Genomic DNA, 8,910 nt, shown 5'->3' with positions numbered 1-8,910 from the left:
GGATGACAATACTTATATCAGACAAAATAGACTTTAAAACAAACAAAGGCTATTATAAGAGTCAAAGAGCTACATTACCTAATGATAAAAGGATCAGTCCAACAAGAGCATATAAACCTTGTAAATGTATATGTACCCAACATAGGAGCAAATATACAACACAAATATTGATAGGTATAAAGGGAGAGATCGACGGTAATACATTCATAGTAGGGGGCTTTAACATCCCACTGACATCAAAGGACAGATCTTCCAGACAGAAAATCGGTAAGAAAACAGCAGCCTTAAATGACACACTAGACCAGACAGATTTAATTGACATGTTTAGAGCATTTCACCCCAAAGCAGCAGAATATACAGTCTTCTCAAGAGTACATGGAACATTTTCCAAGATAAACCACATGTTAGGCCACAAAACTAGTCTCAATAAATTTAATAATATTGAAATCATATATTAAGTGGCTTCTATGACTACAATGCTATGAAACTAAAAATAAATTACAAGAAAAAACTGGTCCTTGCAAGATGACCTAGAAGGTTGAGGCTGTGCACACCTCCTCTAGCAACCACACCAAATTATAGCAAAACTACAGAGCAAACAGCATGCGGAGTCACCTGAGGTCTGGCTGAACAGAATCCTTATAACTAGGGACAAAAATAACCGGTCACCTCAAAATGATAGGAGAGGGGGAGATGCAAAATGGCCTGGTCCCACAACCGCATGTGGTGACCGAAAATCAGGAGGGCTATCCTGGCTGCAGAAACTCTCCCCCATCTGAGGAGTGAGAGGTCCCAGCCGCACACTGGGCTCCCCAGCCTAGGGTTCCAGTGCTGGGAAGAGAAGTCCACAGAGTCTCTGGCTGTGAAAATGAGCAGTTTGTGGCTGAGTGAGACAGAAGGTTGTGGCAAGTTGGAGACCATTCCTCCTAAAGGGCTCACGTCCAGCCTTACTTGCTGACGGTCTCACTAGCTCTGATCCCCAGCACCGGGGCAGCTACTTGAGGAGTACTAGGGATATATGGGAAGGTACTGAGTTGCCAGGCTTCAGGGCAAGGGCTGGAGGGGTAGCCTTCTCCTGGACAAAGGTGCAGGCAGAAGACATTGTTCCTTCGTGGAGCCCTCCCCACTCCCAGCATGCAGACGCAGGTATCACTGTATAGGAGTCACCATCAACTTGGATAACACAGATCACTTCGCCCAGGGGATTCCCTGAGACTCCACCTCTCTCAACTTGCAGGCCCACCCAAACTGCCTCCAGTGATTTATTCCATACAAAAGGGCTGTCTTGGCTCCTGCTGTGAACTTTCATAAAATATCTCAAAGAAGCAGCTCTGGCCTCGGGTACCCTGTACCTCTTGCTGAGCAGTCCCAAGCCCCAGCAAGAGAAAAGCCATTAGTTACCTACAAAGGATCTCTCCATAAGACTGTCAGCTGATTTCTCAATAGAAACTTTGCAGGCCAGAAGGGATTGGCACAAAATATTCAAAGTGATGAAAAGCAAGGACCTACAATCAAGATTACTTTATCCAGCAAAGCTATCATTTAGAATCAAAGGACAGATAAAGAGCGTCCTAGACAAGAAAAAGCTAAAGGGGTTCATCACCACCAAGCTAGTATTACAGGAAATGTTGGAGGACCTTCTTTTAGAAGAAAAAAAAATATGTATCAAAAATCTAAATAAAGAATGGCAATAACTATATGTCTATCAACAAGTACTTCAAATGAAAAAGAATTAAATGTTCCAGTCAAAAGATAGGGTGGCTGAATGGATAAGAAAACAAGACCCTTACATAAGCTGCCTATAAGAGACTCACTTCAGACTGAAAGACATACACAGACTGAAAGTAATGAGATGGAAAAAGATATTTCATGATGTACCTAGAGGGTATTGTACTGAGTAGAGTAAGTCAGATAGAGGAAGACAAATGTACATGTGGAATCTAAAGAACAAAACAAAAAAACAAACAAACAATAAAACCCAGGAAAAAACTCAAAGAGACAAAGAACATTTTGAGGGTTAATAGACGGTGGCGGGGGCGGTGTTGGGAGGGTCAGTAAAAAAGGGGGAATTGATTAAGAAGTGCAAATGGGTAGGTGCAAAATATTCATGGAGATATAAAGAATAGCATAAGGAATATAGCCAACACTATTGTAATAACTGTACAGTGTCAGAGGAACACTAGATTTATTGGAGTGATCACTTTGTGAGTTATATAGATGTCTAAGCACTAATATTGTATACTAACTATAACTAAAAAAATAAAAAAATATTATTAAGAAAAAATAATTTTGTTCCAGAGTATTCAGGGTGAAGAAGTTTTCATACCTTTTTGTCAGGCTCAATTCAATTTTCTTCTTGCTACTGTAATCTATGAATTTAGCCAAAAATGAAATAGACACCTGAGGCAATGCTTAACCAATATATTTTTATTTTAAAATGCAGTCAGAATAGACAGCTGATCTGTACAATTGTTATTCTTCAGAAGATAAACGATTAAAAAAAAAAGATAAATGAGAAGTCTGGATGCTCTCACGTTAGTCCTGTCACTCCAGATAATGGACAAGCATGCAAAGGGTTTGCTGTTTTAGAGATGCTATGACAAGTGCATCCCCTTCAAAATACTAAGGTCGGCTTACTTACAATGTTAATACTGTGGACACTGGAATAGCTCTCTGTGTATAAATAAATGTTCTTTACCTTAAAAAAAAGAAAAAGAACTGAAAAACACAATCTCATTCTACTAAACAATTAATTGGTTAACAATGAGATCAAGGAAATCAAAAGATACCTTGAGACATATGAAAATGAAAACACAACGACTCAAAATCTATGGGACACAGCAAAAACACTTCTAAGAGGAAAAGTCATAGCAATACAGGCCTACCTCAAGAAACAAGAAAATTTTCAAATAAACAATCTAATCTTACCCTTAAAAGAACTAGAAAAAGAACAGCAAACAAAGCCCAAAGTGATCATAATGAAGGAAATAATAAAGATTAAAGCAGAAATAAACAAAATAGAGTCTTTAAAAAAATACAAAAGATTAATGAAACCGAGTTGGTTCTTTAAAAAGATAAAAACTTATAAACCATTAACCAGACTCATGAAGAAAAAAATAGACCTCAAATAAATAAAATCAGAAATGAAAGAGAAGTGACAACTGACACCACAGAAACACAAAGGATTATAAGAACATACTACAATTATATGCCAACAAATTGGACAATTTGGAAGAAATAGTTAAATGCCTAGAAACATACAATCTTACAAGACTGAATCAAGAAGAAACAAAAGCTGAAGGCCAATTACTACAAACAAAATCGAATTAGTAGTCAAAAAACCCTACAAACAAAAGTCCTGGACCAGATGGCTTCACATATGAATTTTACCAAACATTAAAAGAAGAATTAAGAGCTATCCTTCTCAAACTATTCCAAAAAATTCAAGAGGATGGAAGGCTCCCAACCTCATTTTACGAGGCCACCATTACCCTGAGTCCAATGAGAGACAAAGACATTACAAAATAATAATAATAATAATAATAATCCCTGAAGAAAATAGATGTAAAAATCTTCAACGAATTAGCAAACCTAATTCAGCAATATATTAAAAAGATCATACACCATGATCAAGTGGATGTAAGGTTGGTTCTGTATCTGTGAATCAATTAACATGATACACCACATAAACAAAATGAAATATAAAAATTACATGATTGTATCAATAGATGCAGAAAAAGCATTTGACAAAATCCAGCATCCATTTATGATAAAAACTCTCAGCAATGTGGAAAAGAGGGAACATGGCTCAACATAATAAAGGCCATATAGAACAAACCCAGAGCTAACATTGTACGCAATGGGGAGAAGCTAAAAGGGTTTTCCTTATGATCAGGAACAAGACAAAGATGTCCACTTTTATTCAACATAGTATTGGAAGCCCTAGCCACAGCAATCAGACAGGAAAAACAAATAAAAGGCATCCAAATTGAAAAGGAAGTAAAACTGTCATTATTTGTAGATGACATGGTACTATATATAGGGAACCCTAAAAATTCCACTAAAAAACTATTAGAAATGAATTCAGTAAAGTAGCAGGAAACAAAATTAATATTCAGAAATCAGTTGCATTTTTATACACCAATAACAAATTATCGGAAAGAAAAAAATCTCATTTACAATTGCATCAAAAACAATAAAATACCTCGGAATAAATTTAAAATGTAAAAGACCTGTACTCATGCAACCTGATATCAAACTATACAGTTTGATATCAGGTTGCATGAGTACAAACTATACAGTTTGATATCAGGTTGCATGAGATGTAAAAATCTTCAACGAATTAGCAAACCTAATTCAGCAATATATTAAAAAGATCATACACCATGATCAAGTGGGATGTAAGGTTGGTTCTGTATCTGTGAATCAATTAACATGATACACCACATAAACAAAATGAAATATAAAAATTACATGATTGTATCAATAGATGCAGAAAAAGCATTTGACAAACTATAAAGTTTAGTTTTACTATTTTTCAATAGTAATAAAAAAAGCATGGTACTGGCATAAAAAAGACACATAGATCAGAACAGAATAAAAAGTACAGGAACAAACCCATACCTCAAAGTTCTTTTAATCTATGACAAAAGAGGCAAGAAAATACAATGGGATAAAGACAGTCTATGTAACAAATGGTGTTGGGAAAACTGTACAGATACATGCAAAAGAATGAAACTGGACCACCTTTTTCACCATATACAAGAATAAACTCAAAATGGATTAAAGACTTAAATATAAGACCTGGTGCCATAAAACTCCCAGAAGAAAACACAGGCAGTAAACTTTTTGACATTGCTTTTAGTAATAACATTTTTTGATATATCTCCTCAGGCAAGGAAAACACATAAACAAATAAACAAATGGGACTACATCAAACTAAAAGGTTTCTGCATAGCAAAGGAAACCATCAACAAAATGAAAAGACAATCTACTGAATGGGAGAAGAAATTCGCCAATGATATATCCAACAAGGGGTTAATACCCAAAATTTACGAAGAACTCATACAAGTCAACATCAAGAAATTTAACAATCCAATTAAAAAATGAGCAAAGGACCTGAATAGACATTTTTGCAAAGAGGACATAGATGGCCAGTAAACATATGAAAAGATGTTCAAGTCACTAATCACCAGAGAAATGCAAATTAAAACCCAATGAGGTATCGCCTCATACCTGTCAGAATGGTTATCATCAATAAATCAACAAATGACAAGTGCTGATAAGGATGTGGGGAAAAGGGAACCCTCGTGCACTGTTGGTGGGATGGCAGATTGGTGCAACCACTATGGAAAACAGTTGGGAGATTCTTCAAAAAATTAAAAATAGAACTGCCTTATGACCCAGCAATTCCACTTCTGGGTACTTATCTGAAGAAAACCAAAACACTAATTCAAAAAGATATATGCACCCCTATGTTCACTGAAGCACTATTTTACAATAGCCAAGGTATGGCTATTGTAAATAGCAACCTAAATGTCCATCAATAGATGATTGGGTAAAGAAGAGGTAAGATATATATAATTATTCAGCCATAAAAAATGAAATCTTACCATTCATGACATTGATCGATCTAAAGGGTATTATGCTAAGTGAAATAAGTCAGAGAAAGATAAATATCACATGATCTCAATTACACGTGGAACCTAAAGAACAAAATAAATTAAAAGCAAACAAATGAGGGCATATCCCTCCCTCCAGAAGTCTGGACATTTCCATTTGGGCTTGATGGTCTTGGTTCAGGAGCTCAAGTCTGGGACAATGGTGTGCATCCCTTGTACCATCATTCCAGTTCTGCTCTGGGTTTACAAAAATTCCTGGAGCCATACATATACCCTCTGATTTCCCCCTTTGTTAGTCATTTGTGGCCTAGAAAAGCTATACAAGAATCCAATGATAAAGGCAAAGTAGACTATAAGAGTGCAGACATAAATGGATTACTGACAAAAGGACCAACAGAAATCTCTGGTCAAAAGAAAGACTAAGTGATTATCCCAGAGGACCTCATTGTTTTCAAAAAGGACCTGATAATATGAAGCACCTTTTTTTGTAATTGTCTCTGACCTTTTTCTTAGTCCAGAATTCAAGATAGATAGTTTAGATATTTACCTGATATCAATCAGGAAATATATGGAATTTATATTCAAAATGTGTTTAGTTATATTTAATGATATTATTTTTGAGTTCCTTTTTCGTTAAAGCAGCTTTCATTTTTTAGTACTGTAGTTTGATAATATGAATAAATAGAAGGTTTGTGCTGGTAGACAGTGTTACTAAATCATACCTAACATCCTTGGGCCTCTAGCTTTTGTTCAGGCTCTTTGAATTTGAGCAGAGTACATTTTTACTGTGAAACAGTGCAGTGAGACTGTGCAGCGAAATGAAAGGGAGCTTTTGGAGATGATAATGACTTGAAACATGAAGTTATAATCAGTGCCCAGCACAATGGAGCAGCTTATCTACAGAGTAGTAGTTACTTTTTATTGTTCTGAGGAAGATAGCGAAGACAGGGAAGTAGGGGAAATTCCTTTGAAAAATGCAACATTTCTTACATAAATGTCTAATGTATAATATAAAATTCTAAATTTCTAAAAAAACAAACAGACTCATTGATACAGAGAACAAACTGATGGTTACCAAATGGGAAATGGGTTAGGGGTAGGTGAAAAAGGTGAAGGGATTAAGAAGTACAAATTGGTAGTTACAAAATAGTTACGGGGATGTAAAGTACAGCATGAGAAATATAGTCAATAATATGGTAACAACTATGTACAGTGCCAGATGGGTACTAGACTAATTAGGGGGATCATTTCATAGGTTACATAAATGTCTAACCACTATGCTGTACACCTGAAACTAATATAAAATATTATTGAATCTCAACTATAATTGAAAAATAAAAAAATAAAAATATGAAGTAAAATGAATAATTTGAACTAGACATTAAAATGGTTTAAGATTAGTTATCTTAGGACGAATATTTCAGAAAATATGCAGAATGGTAACCACACATTTGCTACAGAAAGTCCTCTAAACATTTCTTTTTATTTTGAGATTAAACAGGTGAGTTTTATAATCAAATGTAACAATTCTACAAAAACTCAGTAGTATTGTAAATAAATATTACTGCCTATCTTAAAGTCTTTCAGAGCTTTGGGCATACAACATCGAAGGCATCAAGTATAAAGAACTTTTTCTGATCCTAAGTTCCAGTTACCACCAATGTTCACATAAAATGTTTTTTGTTTTTTTTTTTCCTACTGCAGTTAAAGGGCCATTGCTGGTCAAGTGAACAGGGGGTGTTTGGTTCTACAAGGTGTCAATCAAAGTAATGCAAAGCAAATAAAAATAGCAGCCACTTAATTCTGTGTGGCATTGCGTTCAAGTAAAGGACAATGAGTAACTTAAAGAAACGTACGCTGAATTAGTGAAATCCTGTCTTCTTTTTTGGAGTTACATGAGGCAGCAGTACTAACTGGACTCTAATATTGCACTTTTGTAGCATAAATGCAACTAAACACATAGTGCTAAACACAGCATCAGTACCTACTTCAACCACATCAGGTTTACCTTTCAGTCTAGCATGTTGACTACAATCCTATGCTTCAAAAAGTTTTAATTATTTGACAGTTAAGGCATTACAGAAAAAGGTTTAAGGCTATTTTTATACAAGCATTCAATTCAGTTAGTACATTGATCTATCGACTACACTGTTCAAATATTCTCATTTTTGTGATATTAAAAACAGGAATTTCTTATTAAAATCCAAACCATCAATAACAGGAAAAGTACAATATAAATTATACATATGAAATTACAATATTCAATTACAGATCAGAGTAGAATTTACTAATTACATATAGGTGCTTCGTTTTTGGTTTCTCATTTTGAGCCCTGGTTCATTCTTATTTTCATCTGCTACCTGCTGAGAAAAAAGATCCAACTTTTTAACTATGTATGTTTTGAGGTGTACATATTTCTTCTCATTTATCCCAAGGTGTTTTGAAAATCATTTTCATTGGTTTGTATCTATAAGACATCATGATTGCCAAGAGATTGGGCAAATATTAGTTTTATTTCTTAAGTATATGATTTAAGTATTCTAAGACCTTATTCTTGATTATGCAGAAGACAGAGAGATGAAGAGAGAAGAGTTAGAACACACAAAAATGAAGCTTCCATAAGAGTTCCTGATGAAGATGGTAGACATAAGTGTAGTATTATTTTTCCCCAAGACATAAAACTTAAGAAACACCTTTGATGCCACACTGGCTGGAAGCAATGGAGACATTTGATTTCTAATTCACATTTTAAATGCCTGTTTGCAAACGGCAAGGAGCCAGGCATGCTGCTTGCTATAAGGATTTGGCTTCACTAGCTCAAGTTTTCCACTCCACCAAAAGATAGGGCATAAGCCTTCTGTCCAATTAGGTTTGCTAAAAATACCACAGCCTGATTACAGACAAACTTCCCTGAAGTTGCTAGAAGCTGTCTTATGACTGAAGGTTTGAGAATCACCATACATCTTTCATATACTTTTTTCTGAGGATGGTATAATTGCTGGGGCCCTTAAATACACACCCACTCTTTGGGTAGAGTCCTGGCCTGATCATTTGTGTGTACAAGTCCATCCTCAGTTGCATACTGGTAACCTTGGAAGAAGTTAAGAACTTCCTTAACTCCAGTATTATAGGCCAGGCCTTGCATTCCAACCACCATGCCAGGCTGTGGAGGGACATCGCTAAGATTAGCAGCTGCAGGGAAGTAGCCAAGACTATTGGGTGAACCTGGGGTGCTGCGATAGTATGCTGTGTAGTTCATGAAGAGCTAAGTGCCCGCTGGGTAGCATGC

General features: G+C 35.7%; 1 pseudogene; it reads left to right on the top strand.

Moving 5' to 3' along the window:
• Window positions 1-5,695: 5,695 nt before the first annotated feature.
• On the top strand, window positions 5,696-6,044 carry LOC120586031 (UPF0729 protein C18orf32 homolog; annotated as a pseudogene).
• The last annotated feature ends 2,866 nt before the right edge of the window (window positions 6,045-8,910 follow it).

Source organism: Pteropus medius, unplaced genomic scaffold, assembly GCF_902729225.1.
Source record: "Pteropus medius unplaced genomic scaffold, Ma_sr-lr_union100, whole genome shotgun sequence".
Lineage (NCBI taxonomy): Eukaryota > Metazoa > Chordata > Mammalia > Chiroptera > Pteropodidae > Pteropus > Pteropus medius.
This window is presented reverse-complemented; position numbering and strand designations above follow the sequence as displayed.